At 42.0% G+C, this 16,032-nt stretch overlaps 1 long non-coding RNA gene across 1 annotated transcript; it reads right to left on the bottom strand.

Moving 5' to 3' along the window:
* Positions 1–921: 921 nt before the first annotated feature.
* On the bottom strand, positions 922–15,790 carry LOC141497978 (uncharacterized). The gene is made up of 3 exons (XR_012471502.1): positions 15,672–15,790; positions 8,959–9,045; positions 922–1,045 (listed from the first exon to the last, which is right to left on the bottom strand). It is a non-coding gene; the product is annotated as an uncharacterized LOC141497978 (long non-coding RNA).
* Positions 15,791–16,032: the final 242 nt, after the last annotated feature.

Genomic DNA, 16,032 nt, shown 5'->3' with positions numbered 1-16,032 from the left:
TACACTTCTTTCCCTCCTGCCAAGTTTCCACCTTTTAAATATTTGCTTTGCTTTTTATCTTCTCTTTCCTCACTTGTCACTTAGCTGAGATGTGTTTATTTTCCTTCTTTAATCTTTCCACCTAAATCAGCTCCTTACCCGCCCTTCATCTTTCAGCCTGCTTTTGACCAAAACAGCAGTTTTTATTTCTGGAACCAACTCCCTCCTTCTCCAGCTCCCAAGCCCAGGTGTTTTCATGATGACTCTTTGAGGTTGAATTTTTTTCCAGGTGGGGAAATTGTTTTGGAAAATTGCTCATGAATTAGAATCTCAGCATCTCCCTGGGCCTGGGAGGCAGACCCTCATGGGTCAGCATTCTGAAGCCAGGGGGATGCAGAGCCCAGTGAACAGAAGCCCAAATCCCTGGGATTCCATCAAGTCTTAAATACAGCTTGATCCCTGTGTCCTCTAAAGCCTAGCTTAAGGGCCATCTCCAATCCAAGGTTTCGCCTGATCCTCCCATGTGTCCGTTCGTTCTCCCTCTTACAACTACTTTGTAAGAATATTTTGTATTTACTTTTCCTGTCTATAAATTATTAACTCTTTGAAGGCAGAAACTGTTTCATTTGGGCTCCTAGGGTCTAGCCCATAGTAGACTATTTTAAAAGAAATGATCAGTACCTAGCACTATTGGAGTCTTATTTAATTAATATTTATTTGCTTGATTGATGTGGTAGCACACTTCTCCCCCTTCCTCCAGCAGAGTCTAATCTCCTGGAGGGTGTCTTCTGAGTTTAACACCATGTCTCGCTCCATGACACCTGATGGATGTCCCCAAAGTCTCCATGAATTGAAAATGGTCACCATAGGGGAAAATGGGTTGTGTATGGAATTATAAAAGGAGCCAAAGAATGGCCAAGATGACTCCTGGGATCTCCTAATCTCTTCTCTTCCAGCCATTCAAACTTATGCTTCCAGAAATGAGGGAGAATACCTGTTTCTCTTGTGCTTCTTAGAACTTTTCTTCTTCTTCTTTTTAACTGGCGATGGACTATAGGAAGGGGACCTGTCAAGGAAAAGGCATACAACTTAAAAAAGGACTTATGGGGGAGGGGAGGCAGAGGGCTTGAAAACAATGACAATTCACAGCTGACAACTTTTTAACAACTTTTCTCACATCTGTAAAGTAGATTTTTAAATTTTTAATATTTTTAATTTAAATATTTTTCATATCTAAAAAATTGATACATTTTGTTTGGTCTTTCTCTGCATTTCCAAAAATCTTTTTCATCCTTATCTCTGCCAGAGAAGCATTTATTGTAACAAAGAATAAAAAAGAGGAGGGATTTTTCATATATGTATATATATAAATATATATATATACACAATGGGTTGCCTCCTTTCATATATATATATATATATATATATATATATATATATATATATATATATTGTTTGCCTTCTCAATGGATGGGCTGGAAGGAGGGAGACAATTTAGAATTCAAAATACAAAAATAAATGCTCAAAAATTATTATGCAGTGGATAGAGTACCTGACCTGGAGTCAAGGGGACCTGAATTCAAATGTAGCCTCAGACACTTACTATGTGACCCTGGGCAAGTCACTTAACATTAATTGTCTCTCAAGAGAAAACAAAAATCTTAAAATGAGATATAAGGAAGGGCACCTAGATGGCACAGTGGATAGAGAACTGGCCCTGGAGTTAGGAGAACCTGAGTTCAAATGTGACCTCAGACACTTAATAATTACCTGTGTGACCTTGGGCAAGTCACTTAACCCCATTGCCTTGCAAAAACCAAAATGTAAAAAATAAGATATAAAGAGTAAAAAAATGGGCTTAATTAAGCTGCAAAGCAGCAAAGCCTTGTAAGAAGGGCAACATTCTATATCTACTCTGAAAAAAAATATGAAGTAATTTTTTTTACTATAGATGAAGAGAACAAGGCATAGGGAGGGGAGGGGACTTAACTGCAGTCATGTCCATAGGAAACTTCAGCACTGGGATTTGATGTCATTTTAACTCCAAGTCCAATGCTTTTTCTACCTCAGAGGTTGAATGCAGGGGACACATTTGAGGTAGAGTCTCATTCCTGAAAGAGCCTGGGGGAGGAAGGAGGAGGTGTTCAAAGACCACAGCTTGGGAAAGCCATCTGCCTTTAGTCCAGGTGGGATTGATGAGGTAGGAGGGGAAGAAAGAATGATTTCTCACCAAGGGATTCTGGGAAGATAATGATGCTATTGCAGGTGAGGACCATAGAGCAGAAATAGCAACTGAGTGGGTAAGGGGGGATGGAGGGAGGACCCCCTCCACTTATCTCCCTTTGGAGTCCAGCTCTCCCTGATGCTCTCTATTTTCTCCTCTTGCCAGTGTTCCATTAAATGTATTGAATACCAGAGGATCACTCTTCTGCCATCCTCAAGCCACATGAATATTCTAATGATTGCTCCTTATCTTAATGGGGTCCTAAAGGGATTGAGTTTCTTCCCAATGCTTATATCCTGACAGTAGCTCCAAGACTCTGCTTCTAAACATCTTATCTTTACTTGTCTTGAGTCAGTTTAGGAAAATGGGAGGGAAGAGGGGCTCTGCCCCCTGGGTGGTCAGGAGGGTAGGGGGCTGGGATTTTTGGAGGGGTCTCAGAAAAGGGGATGTCAGGACTGGAAGAGACCTGAGAACAAGGGATGTCAGTTAGGAAGGACTTCATAATAGAGAATGACAGAAGTGGGAGGCTTCTGAATAGAGTGTCAGAGCTGGAGAAATTTGGGTGGTGGATTGGAATTAGAACCTTAGAGATTATTCTATCTAGACAGAGGGGAAGTGACTTGTTTAGGTATCAACCATATTACATCCAGAGTATGCTTCAATATGTCCAAGATTGCTAATAGTTAGATGATATGGTACCTTTCCAAGGGTCTCAAAGTGAATCACCAGGTCTCCTCCTTCCTTTCTTCACCCCAATCCCAAGTAGGCTTATCTGGCAAAACTCCCTTTCCTGCACAAGTTCAACAAATATATATTATGGGCTGACTAGATATTGTCCTGGGTGCTTTGGAGAGACAAAAGATAGGCTGTACTCCCCAGTTTATATTCTTTTTTGTTGTTTTTGCTAGGCAATAGGGTTAAGTGGCTTGCCCAAGGCCACACAGCTAGGTAATTATTAAGTGTCTGAGACTGCATTTGAACCCAGGTACTCCTGACTCCAGGGCTGGTGCTCTATTCACTGTGTCACCTAGCCGCCCTCCCCGCCATTTATATTCTTAGAATACGTTCTTGAATTATAGCTCCACAACTTTTCCAGTCACTGCAATACAACTCATATGTAAAAAACTCATCTACCATATTGTGAATGATCACTGACCCCCAGGACCTGATGGCCATGGCCCAAGGAGCCTAACTACCCTATCTGAGGTCTTCCTGAGGCCAACCCCACAGAATTCATGCAGTGGATAGAGTACCTGACCTGACCTGACCTAGTGTGTCCATGGTTTCTCCCAATCCAATTCACAAACATTCAGCCAACATTGTGTGCTTGTGGTGCAGATAAAAGACAAAAATGAATCATTTCTTGTCCTCAGCAAGCTTACAGTCCAGCTGTCACCACCCTGTCCATTGGTCTTGGCTCTACTCCTTTGGTCAGTGGAGGTGTGTGCGCAGTATAAGAAAGATGCCTCCCCTAATAGCAAAGTTAGGAAGATGGCTCTCCTTCCCTATTTACTCCACCAGGGTGAGATCTTTCCAGCAACCCTGGGTCCCTCCAATAGCCCAGGTGTTTGTTTTAATGAGTTCTTTTTATTCCAGATGATTAAATTCTGCCTGAAAATGGTTCAGCAGTTGGAATCCCAGCATGCCTCAGGGCTTGGAAGTCATTTTAACACCAAGAGAATTGAAAAGAACACTGCTCTTCGAATCAGAAGACCCCGCTATTTTGGCACATATCCTCTGTGATTTGTCACAGATGTCATTTCTCTGGGCCTCAGTTTCTTCAACTGTACTTTGAGGAGGAGAGAAGGAATGATTTCCAAGGTTCCCTTCCACCACTCAAAGTTTATGATTCTATCCAATTCTGGCTAGACTTTCTTTACAGTACCCACTGCCCCAGCTTCCCTTGGCCTACCCAGACTTCTGTGATTGATTTTGGGGAGAAAATCAACTGGGAATTCAAAATTAGGACAATGGGATTATAGATTATTGAATCTTTAGAGGCTATAGAGTACAAAGTACAGATGGGGAATTTGAGACACAGAGACACTCCCACAGCTAGTAAATGTTAGTGGTGGGATGTGAACCACACTATTGATGACTTCCAATGGAATGGTCTATCCACTGTGAATGACAGATCAGTCATGTCTGACTCTTTGTGACTCCATGGCAAAGATACCGGAATGGTTTGTCTTTTCTCCAGTTCATTTTACATATGAGGAAACTGAGGCAAATAGAGTTAAGTGTCTTGTCCAGGATCACACAGTAAGTGTCTGAAGGCAGATTTAAACTCAGGAAGATGAGTCTTCCTAACAGAGGTCCAGTGCTCTATCCTCTGTATCATCTAACCAACCTGTTCACACATACAGAGAATTTTCATAGGCAAAGAATAAGAAGGGAATGCCATCCAGGCATGAGGGACATTTGTACAAAGGCATGGAGGTGGGAGATGAACTTATCTATTGATTAGTCGCTTCCTATAGAGCTCCATTTTATTGGAAGTCCAAGGCTGACCTGTGCATAGATCTCCTATTTGTTTGGATTGGGGCAAGCCTGACTTGCCTTTTGTGTGTAAGGTTATAAGAGTCTTGGGGTAAGGGTGGGGTGAAGGGAGCTCATCTGCAGAAAGGCTCCAGGCATCAGGTTGTTAGAGAAGCTGAAAACCCATGGGAATACGGAGCAGGGACTGCATTCTGGGGTTGCTCTCTGCTGCCCCCAGGAGGCACCTGTGCGCACTACCCTCTGACTACTGTTTTAAGAGCTGAGGCATCTCTTTTTCCAAAGATGCAGTTGAGCTCTGGAGGGACATCCTTACCTCGTCTTGAAAGGCCCTAGGCCTGGAATCATGTTGTCCCAACTCTTTACCCAGCTCTCCTCTGGCTACGGCAATATCACCAAGGAGTCTCCTTTCAAGTAGGGATTTTTCATTCTTTGCAGGCCCATTTCCTGAGCAAGAACTGGACATTGAAGGTCCTTAACCCAAGACTGGATGTCTCTAGAGGACAGAGACTGTTCCTGTCTATCTTTGTATCTCCAGTCAGTCAAGGAGCATTTATTAAGCTTCTACTGTGTGTGTGTGTGTGTGTGTGTGTGTGTGTGTGTGTGTGTAAGGCACTATTCTAAGTGCTTTGGATGAGGACATCAGAGAAGACAAAAAACAATTCTGGCCTTCAAGGAACTTATAGTCTCATGAGAGAAACTACATGGAAACAACTATGGACAAAAAAAGATCTATCTAACTAGATACCAGTTTGTCTCTCTGTCAATTCATCCTATCTATCATCTATCTATCTATCTATCTATCATCTATCTATCATCTATCTATCATCCATCTATCAATCTATTTATTTATCTATCATTTATCCATTCTATCTGTCTACCTATCTACTTATCCATCCATTCTATCCTGTCTATGTGTCTGTTTATCTATGTATCTGTCTGTCTATCGATCTGTCTATGTGTCTTTTGGTCTGTCTATGTGTGTGTTTATCTTTCTATGTATCTATCTATCTATGTGTCTGTCTATCTAGCCATCTGTGTCTGTCTATGTGTGTGTCTATCTGTGTATTGATCTATGTATCTATCTGTGTCTGTCTATCTGTCTGTCTGTCTACATCTATGTGTTTGTCTATGTGTCTCTCTGTCTATATATCCATCTGTGTGTCTATGTGTCTAGCTATCTGTCTATGTGTCTGTGTTTATCTATCTGCCTGTGTATATATCATTCATCCATTCTCTCTTTCTAGTTATATATTCATCCATTCTATTCTTCTATCTATCTATTATCTATCATCAGCCTCAGATACATGACACGTACTAGCTGTGTGACCTTGGGCAAGTCACTTAACTCTGATTACTTCACAGCCAGAGCTATCTCCAGTCATCCTGATTTATATCTGACCCCTGGACCCAGATAGCTCTGAAGGAGAAAGTGAGATTGGTGACTTAGACAGCATTCCCTCCTCACTCAAATCCAATTCATGTTTGTCATGGCATCGCCTTCCCTGATGTTATGGTCTTCTTCAAGAATAAAGATCAAACGTTATCATCATAATCAATCCATTGTCTCTATCTGTCTATCTAGTTAACTATTCATCCATCCTATCTATCAATCTATCTGAGTGCTAATATCTTTTAAAATTGACTACAGCTGGGGTGGCTAGGTGGTGCAGTGGATAGAGCACTAACCCTGGAGTCAGGAGGACCTAAGTTCAAATCTGACCTCAGACACTTAATATATAGTCATTTAACCCCATTGCCTTGCAAAATCCTAATTTTAAAAAATCAACTACAGCTGTCTATCTAGATACCTGTTTACTAATTTACTCTTTATAGATTGGTTTCTGTATGCATTTTTACTAATCTACTATAGCTATCTCTATGTTTGCAAATATATTTACTAATATTTATTTACTAATTTACTCTCTCTTAATACATACACACACATCTGTGTGTCTCTGTCTTTCTCTGATAAACTGGGTGAAATCTCAGGGAAAAAAAGTAGATTAAGAAGGATTGTGATAGGGGGCAGCTAGGTGACACAGTGGATAGAGTACCAGCCCTGGAGTCAGGAGGATCTGAATTCACATGTAGCCTCAGACACTTAATAATTGTCTAGCTGTGTGACCTTGGGCAAGTCACTTATCCCTAGTTCTTTAAATAAATGAAATTAAAAAAAAAACAAAAAAGAAGGATTGGGTTGGTTTCTTATCGAAGTTGAGATTTGAAGGAAGTCAAGAAAGCTTTCCTACATCTGAGCCCAAAGCCCAGTAGCATTAGATGCTCAATAAATGACTGTCCACTGATCATTTGTTTATATGTTGTGTCTCCCATCAGGTTGTAGGCTCTTAGAGGATCAGAATTTGTTTTTCACTTTTATCTTAGAATAGAGCTTGGTACATAGTCGGTTCATTGAGAAAAGCTTCTTGGCTCACACTTAGAATCCCTTCAGGGTTGGTGACATTTCCCATCAACTCCATGCTTTCTCCCAGATGGGGTCTCAAGTCGGAGACTTTCCTTAGTATTTTTGAAGCCCCCCCCAGATCTGGGTCCAACCCCCTTTTCAGCTCTCTCTTAAATCTCAGTAGATGTGAGAGCTCCTTGAGAGTTGGGATTGTGTCATTTTTTTATTCTTAGGGACTTCTATCCACATAATAGAAACTAAATGAAGGCTTGTGGATTGAATGAAATACCTGCCTCAATAATTAGAAATATGCTCAATACTTCTCCAGTTTTCCTTAATAACCCCTGGAATGGCAAAGCTAGAAAATACCATTAAAGCTAATGTGGAGTCAGAGGATCTGAGTTCAAATCCCACCTCATTTACTACCTTTGTGCCCTTAGACAAATCATTTAGCCTCCATGCCTAAGGTTTCTCATCTATTAAACGAGAGGGTTGGGATAATAAAATTCAAGGTCTCTTCTAATTCTAGTTTGATGATAACATGATTACATGAAATAAGATTTAGAAACTGGGCTGATGAACAATTTGAAGGAGGCTGGGACAGTAGAAAAAATATTGTACTTGGAGTTACAGGTCTGACTGCAAATTTTCCTTGGATTTATCACTCTACCTCCCTTGGTCTCAGTTGGCTCATTTCTAAAACGCAGGGGAAAAGGTTGGATTAAATGATCTCTAAAGCCCCTTTAAGTTCTAACTTTAGCATCAATTAAAAGCATTTAAGTTCTGATTGTGGTATGACCACTGTGCCAGGATCTTGTGGGTAGGAAGACAGGAAGATAAATGGAAAGAATGCTGCATTTGAAGCTGGGAGATTAGACTTAGTGTCTGGTTCTGCCAGACGTTAGGTGCATCTCTTCCCTTTTTTCAATGCCTCAGTTTGCTCATCTGTATGTGTGAGGTGATTGGTATCATCACATGACATTTCCCAGTGCTACCAGCATCAGATTAAAATATATTTGGGAATTATTTCACAAAAATAAATAATATATAAATAAAATAATATAAATAAAAATAAAAATATATTAGAACTTAGATAACAGTCATTTGTAGTCAATATGCAAAAGGCACCTAGGTAGTACAGTGTTTGGAGTTGGACTCAGGGAGACTTGAGTGTCAGATATGTATTTTCTGTAGGAACCTGGGCAAGTCACTGAAGTCTATTTGCCTCCATTCATAATCTGTGGAATGAGCTGGAGAAAGAAATGATAAAACACTTCAGTGTCTTTGCCGAGAAAATCCCTTAGGAGGTCATGAAGAGTCAGACATGATTGAAATGACTGAGTGAAAACAGTAAAGTCAATATAGAGTTAGCAGGTATCTTTAGCTATGACTTAAGCCTTTGCTTTGGAGTTTGATCCCATACAGCTCTAGATAGCCTATGGAGCTGGACGTATGCTCTGGTTGGCTCTTTCCCTAGAAACACGAGTTGGCATTTCAGCAAGTGTTTGGGGAACTCCAATGACTAAAGTTCCCCTTGATCATCACCCTTCCCCATACTTCAATCTGGCATATACTTTTAATTTAGTTAAATTCAAGTATTTATTAAGGTCCCAATGTATGTGGGAGACTTTTTCCTTATCTTACATGTGAAGAAACTGAGGTTCACAGAGAAGTGAAATGATTTGTCCATTGGTCACACAAAGTCAAAATCAGTTCTCAAATCCTGTCCTCCAGACTTTTCCAGCCTACTTGACCTCAACTTGGGGCTTCTCCAGCTTGGTGCCAGACAAGAAAACTACAATGTGTTCTTTCCTTGATGCCCCTTTGTTCTTTCTCCAAATTAGGAAGACCTCACCTCCTTCGCTTCTTCCGGGCCGATTTCTTCTTTTTCTTCTTGCCCCTGGAGGAAGGTGGTGGAGTCAAGTCCTTGTCTCGGAAAGCACTGTAGGAGATACAAAGGATGAACATTAAGGGAGCTGTAACTACGGTGGGGCAGTTGGGGATGGTGTTGGTATTATGTTGGCAGCTTAGAAATAAAAATGTTTTAAAAGTCTTAGAAATGTGCTGTTCAGTTTTGAATTGAACCTGGGAGGACTGGCAAGTTTTCTGTCACTTAAATAATCTGATTGAGAGTTGCCTGGGGCTGTGGTGAATTTCCCAGAGTCACTCAGGTGGGATATATCAGCTTCTGAACTAAGGTCTTTCTGACCCCAAGGCCAATCCATTACAGTCTACAGACTCTGCTTTTAATCATCAGTTTGGCCTCCTCTCTCTTCCTCAGACATCACATCATGTCTTTTGTATTGACCATCCCATATACCTAGAATACATCCTCTCCTTAGCACCCCCCCCCATAGGGTTCCTCTATTTCCTCTAATACTTAGTTGAATGGCAGTATCTTGTGTGCTTAATAAATGTTGATCTGGCTCAGGAACCATCTTGGCTGGCAGTACCCTCCCTTACAAAATTGTTGCTGTTCAGTCATTGCGATCATGTCCAGTGAATCTCTAGACCCCTTCTGGGGGTTTTCTTGGTAGAGATTCTGGAATGGTTGGCCATTTCCACCTCTAGCTCATTGTGCAAATGAGGAAACTGAGGCCAACAGAGGTAAGTGACTTGCCTAGGGTCATATAGCTAGGAAGTATCAGAGGTTGAATTTGAATTTACGTCTTCCTAACTTCTCTTAATTTCCTTCACCCAGGTGGAATGCACTCCCAGCTGTGCCACTGAAAACCATCTTATAACAATTCACTTCATCTTTATTGCAGAACAAAATTTTACATGACCTTGTCTCCCCAATTAAAATGTAAGCTTGTTGTGAGTTGGGATTATCTCATTCTTTTTCTTGGCATCTCCAATAGGAGGCACAGAGTCTGATATTTAGGGGGTCATTTGATAGATGCTTTTGGATTTATTAAAAAAAAATTTAACTAGACCCGTGATTTCACCATGTGGGGAATTCTAGTAAAGAAACTTCCTCTGTCAATGCAGATCAACTCCTTCTTGGCAATAGAGCTTAGATGTACCTGGATGTTGAGGAGTGAAACAGGTTGTCCAGTGTTGCAAATATGAGCCTTGAATCCTGTTTCTGAGGATAATGTTCTAGCCAGTATACTACTTTGCCACTAGTCGGTTGTCGACACTCCCAAATGGCTGCCATGCTTCTCCTCGTGGAGACAACACCCCAGATGGTTTTCTCTATTTTCATGCATCTCTGCCAACAGCTCAACTTGTTCCTTTCCCCTTTGCTCTGGTCCCCCCTTGGCCCCCCAACATTTGAGGTACATCCCATGCCCGGGATGAAAACATGACTAGTTGCAACTCTGGTTTCATTGATCCTACCATCAGGTTCCGAGGGATTATTGCCAGTCCTAAGGGATCCTGATTCCCAGTTCATCCAATAAGTAGGGCCAATGCTTAATTAACATTCCGTGCCTAATTTGGTCACACTTCAAATTAAGTATCTCAAATAAGGAGTTAATGTAGATCTAATGAGAAGGGTGGTATGTTACCCAAGTGGCAATTGATTATATTCAGTGTATTTATGGAGGTTAACAGCTCAGTAATAGATTTATTATTGCACACTCAAAAGGTTCACCTTGGTAAATAAATAACTTTTTAAATAATTAATTGGCATTTAGGCCCCAAGGAGTCACGGCTGCCTCTACTGTTCTGACTGCAGTTTAATAATGTGTTAAATAAGAGCTGATATTAAAAGTGTATTTACCAAAGTGTGATGGAATGAGAGCCATCACCAATACTTCCATTCCCACCCCACCCCCACCCCAGAGGCCACCTTTAAAGGTTTAATCCTTAGGCATGAGCATTTTTTCACCATGCAAAGCAGGTTCCATCTCAATTAAATTAAAATGCACAGGAGGTAGGCAAATGAACTCAAGCTATCTCCTGGATAATGGGACTGGATTGAGGGCTGTTAAACACACAATTTCAGGAGTAAAAAGGGATGATTTGGGATGAAGAGTCATTTGGCATTCAGAAATGCAAATGTGGGCTAACTTCAATAATTCACCCTAACTAGGGGAAGGCCAAGATGACCCTGAAAAATTTGGCCAGTGAGAATAGGAAAAATAAGTGTGATTATAGAGTCTATTTTTTAAACATTATTAAGCACCTACTGTGTGTTGAGGTGGAGAGCTGACCTCAGCCAGGATGATCTGAATTACCTCCTCCCTCTGACCAGTTTTCTATCAGCTACCATCTCCCTGAATTGAATGGGAAGCGGTCTGGTTCACTTTTAGGAAGTTGCAAAGCTCTTTTATGGACCCTAAGATTTCCAGGAAAGCCAAGCCGCCTCATTTCAATATTAACACTTTACTATTACTGTGTGACAGTGAAACCTGGAACATCATTGCTTCCAAAAACCAAAAAGAGGCAGAAATGGAAACCTGGCTCTTCCTAACACAATGGAGAGAGACACATGGTGATATGGGCAAGGCGCAATGGATTATTAATTGAGAATTGGGGAGGGAATGGCGAAGAGAAAATGGAATAGTTTTGCAAATTTGCAATTTTGGAAGAAATCAGAAAAGGCCTCCACTATATTGGATAGACTTATTGCATCAAGTTAGTGGAAGAGATAGAAGAGTTCCATAGGCTGGACAGGCAGCGATGTAATCTGCATTTCTGGAATCCCAGGGTCATGGGATCACAGATCTCCTCAGTATTGGAGAGGGCAGGAAAATAGATGAGTGTATCTTTATCTTTCACAGAAAATCAGAGCACATTACTGAAAGTGATTGATGTCTATTATGTGGAAATAGCACTGACTTGAGTCAAAGGACTTGAATTCAAATCTTGCTCTTCCATATATTAATTCCATGACCTTGGCTAACACATTTGTAAAAATGAAGCAGGTAGACTTGGTGACCTCTGAGATCCCTTTGAGCCTTTGAGTTATAATCCTAGCAAAGGACATGTCTGACTAGAAATGGAAGTGGACTTCCATTGAGAATAGTTAATATTTATTGAATATTTATATAAATACACATATCTGGCACTATGCTAAGTATTTCATAATTATTATCTTAACAGATCTCCACAACAACCTTGGGAGGTGGGTGCTATTATAATCCCTGTTTTTACAGATATCCTGAGGCAAACAGAGTTAAGTGACTTGCCATGGATTACACAGCTAGTAAGGGTCTGAGGCTGGATTTGAATTCAGGACTTCTTGACTCCACATCTGGCACTCTATACACTGTAGTGCCAACTATCTGCGTCTTTCTTGAGAGAAGTCATCCTGGAATAGTGGAGAGGTTGATGGGTATAGAGACAGAATGACTTGAGTCTGAATCTTAGGTTGTACATTTACTAGCTGTGTGACCCCAAACAAGGCTTGTTTTCTCTCCTGTAAAAGGAAGGTAATAATAATGCAGGGGCAGCTAGGTGGTGCAGTGGATAGAGCAATGACCCTGGAGTCTGGAGGACCTGAGTTCAAAATCTGACCTCAGACACTTAATAATTAGCTAGCTGCGTGACCTGAGACAAGTCATTTAACCCCATTGCCTTAAATAAATTTTTAAAAAGACTTATGAACATTATATGAACATTAGTTATTATGATTCTAAAGATGCTGGGCTTAGTGGCACACACCTGTAATCCCAATTGCCAGAGAGGTTGAGGCTGATGCATAACTAAGGCAATGAGATCTACAGTAAGTTTAGCTTGAATCTGGTGAGCCCTCAGGAGCAAGGGAGGTGGGTAGGGGGACTGGGTATAAAGGGTGGAGGAGCATGTGCTCTAAGATAGAGATCGGTCCAGGTCAGAGACAGTAAGGCACAGCTACTCTGCCAATCAGAATGGGAGAGGATTAGCCTATGAATGATAGCCCTTGTACTGCTAGTCCTGGGAAAATAAAGTGTTGCTTGTGTTGCTCAGTTGTTTTCAGTCATATCAGAAATTTTGTGATTCTATCTGGGGTTTTATTGGTAGAGATACTGGAGTGGTTTGCTATTTCCTTCTCCAGATCAACTTACAGATGCAGAAACTGAGGCAAATAGAATGATGTGACTTTCCCAGGGTCACACAACTAGTAAGTGTCTGCGACCAGATGTGAACTCAGGTCTTCTGATTCCAGGGCGCTGTGGGGTCCTCTAGCTACTCATTAGTCAACCAGCATATATGAAAAGCCTCCTATGTGCCTGTGCTAAAGGAAAAGAAGAAAAGCTGGAGAACAGAGAAGTGTGACCTGTGTTCTGGATGAGAGAGGCTGTTGTGCTATATTCAAGTCAGGTGACCATAGACATGTTAACCTGAAGTCTACAACTACAAGGAAACTGGCCTGAGAGAAGGATCTAGGGTTAAATTCTGCATGGGCTGGGAGACCTTGGGTAAATGCCTCTCCATAAATTCCCAGATAAGAGTCTCACCTTGAAAACAAGAGTTGGAATAGATGACCTCTACCATCTCTTCTAGACTGAAGTTTAATGCTCTAAGGCCCTCCAAGCTCTGACATCCCTTATTCTAAGGCCCCTCCCAGCTCTGCCATCCCCTGTTCTAAGACCCCTCCTGCTCTGCTATCCCCTGTTCTAAGACCCCTCCCAGCTCTAACATAGTGTGTCCTCACACCCCTTCCTCTAATGTTCAGTGATACTGTACATTCCTTCTCAAAGTCAGACCATGAGCTTCGAGCTCCCCTCCCCCTTGCTCCCTGGATAATTATTAAAGGCTCCAACCTCCCCTCTTCCCCCTGCCCTCCTCTCTCAGTGCCAGCCTGCCTTGAGCAGAAATCCCTTCTCTGTCTTCTGAAGATAACTTCCTCTGCCTTTGAAGCCAGGCCTTGGCTCTCACGGGCTGATAGGATTTAATTGTTTCTGCCCGATTGTAATCAAAGTCTAATTAAAGCCCTGCCACGGGGATGTTGGGCCTGGCAGGTGAGCAGGCTGCAGATATGACAGTGTGGAGCGTCCCTCCTCTGCTCTTGTAGCCATTCTCAGAAGGCAGAGCAAAGAAACGGTGGCTCATGGATGGGAGAGCAGGCTGAACTTGGGGTGGGCGGGCCGGTGGGTGTCTTTGAACTGGCCCACCAAACTTTGGCTGCCTTTGTTGTTGATGCTAACTTCCCCATTGACGAGGACTTTATCTCATTCTCTTGGAAGGTAGTGTGGCTCAGCCTAAAAAGTTTGGACTTTCAGGATCCAAAAGTAGAAGCACAGGGCGACTAGGTGGCACAGTGGAAAGAGCCCCAGCCCTGGAGTTCGGACTACCTGAGTTCACATCCGACCTCAGACATTTAATAATGACCTAGCTGTGTGGCCTTGGGCAAGTCACTTAACCCCATTGTCTTATAAAAAAAACCCTAAAAGTAGAAGCACAAATGAACCTCAGTTTCCTCATATGTAAAACTGAGGTCAATAAGGTCTTTATTAGTTTCAAAGCTTCCATCTCCAGATTTGGGTTGGAATCCCAGTTCTACTACTTTCTAGCTAGCTGTCTAGACTCTAGACAAGTCATTTTATGTCTCTGTCCTTAAGGAGCCACATTCGATGATTTCAAAGGGCCAACTGCCACTGAACCTCATGGTCCTTGGAGGGTTAGGGTCATCCCAACAGATGAGGGGACATAGAATCATAGAGGAAAAAAGGGAGGAGTAACCCAGGTGTTCTATGCCCTTCCTCTTCCCTTGCTCCTTCCAAATGAGCTTTGGAGATTTGAGATTGGACATTCAAGGACATTGCCAAACTTCTCCCAGTTGGCCTCTGAGCAGGATGTTATAATTTCTGGTAATGTGATTAGACAGGGTTTGACCGAGAGGATTCTAATCGTGCTGTCCTGGAAGACTGAGACAAGACTTTAGAGCATGGATCTGGTCCTCCTGTGTGTCAGAACCTTCTCTAGATTAGGTGACTGAGATGACTTTCTTGACCTGCATCTATAATGTAAAATTCTTGGCAAATATTGGTGAGGGAGAGAAGGAAAGTTTCTCATGGGAAAAAATTTAATTTACAAAACTCATACATTAGAGGAGAGATAAATTCCCCTCCATGAAAGGATTCTCCCCTTTACACAGGGAAAATGTTGGGCTCCTTTGGTCCCTCCCTTAGGAAATCTCAGTGTTTACAGATCATTAACTACTTGACAGAGAGCCTGGCAGAAGGCAGGGTGTGTATATGAATTTAAAGCTACAGTTAAAAGCTGTCCTTGGGAAGATGAAATCTTGGACTGTCCACGTACAAAATCTGGAAGAAGACCTTTCAGGTCATCCTTACAAAGAAGGAAAATGAGGGCAAGAGTTGGCAAGTGCTTTGCCCGAGGTTCCACAGGTAGCAAGTGGCAAAGCTGGCATTAGAACTTATGTCATCTTATTCCAGATCCAACCTTTAGGCCAATCATCTCTTACAAATGAGGAAACAGGCTCAGATTGTCAACACATGGCAAGAGCCATGATGGGAATCCAGGTCATCTGACTCCAAATGAAGAGCTCTTGTCACTGAAGCACTACCCACCAGTCAATGGCATCTTCACCATGAAGTTTTGGTATCTTGTGGAAAATCCCTGGTTATCCTACCTTAGTTATGGCTCCAGGGAGGGGCAAGCATAGAGACTCACCTGTGTGTCCGAATAGGTGTGAGCTCCTGGCTAGCCTTTCCCTGCTCCCAGCCATTGACAATGGAGGTCTCCCGAGTTGCATGCTGCCTCAGCTTTTTGGGGGGGCCCTCCTCAGCTGGATATGCCGCACAGCTCTGAGTCTCAGTGCTAGAGGGAAAAGACAAAGTCATTACAAAGAGACAAGGGCATCTGTGTGTACCAGCTGGAGTGCTTTAGTAAAATATGAGGGCTCCATAAATGAATAACAACCACAATATTTGATTTTTATTTAGCATTATTGCATTTTTCCCAGACTTGGCATCCCCATGGAGGAGTGAGAAGATGACTGGAAGCCAAATAGTCTCAGCCTCAGTAAAGGGAA

This window comes from Macrotis lagotis, chromosome X (assembly GCF_037893015.1).
Source record: "Macrotis lagotis isolate mMagLag1 chromosome X, bilby.v1.9.chrom.fasta, whole genome shotgun sequence".
NCBI lineage: Eukaryota > Metazoa > Chordata > Mammalia > Peramelemorphia > Peramelidae > Macrotis > Macrotis lagotis.
This window is presented reverse-complemented; position numbering and strand designations above follow the sequence as displayed.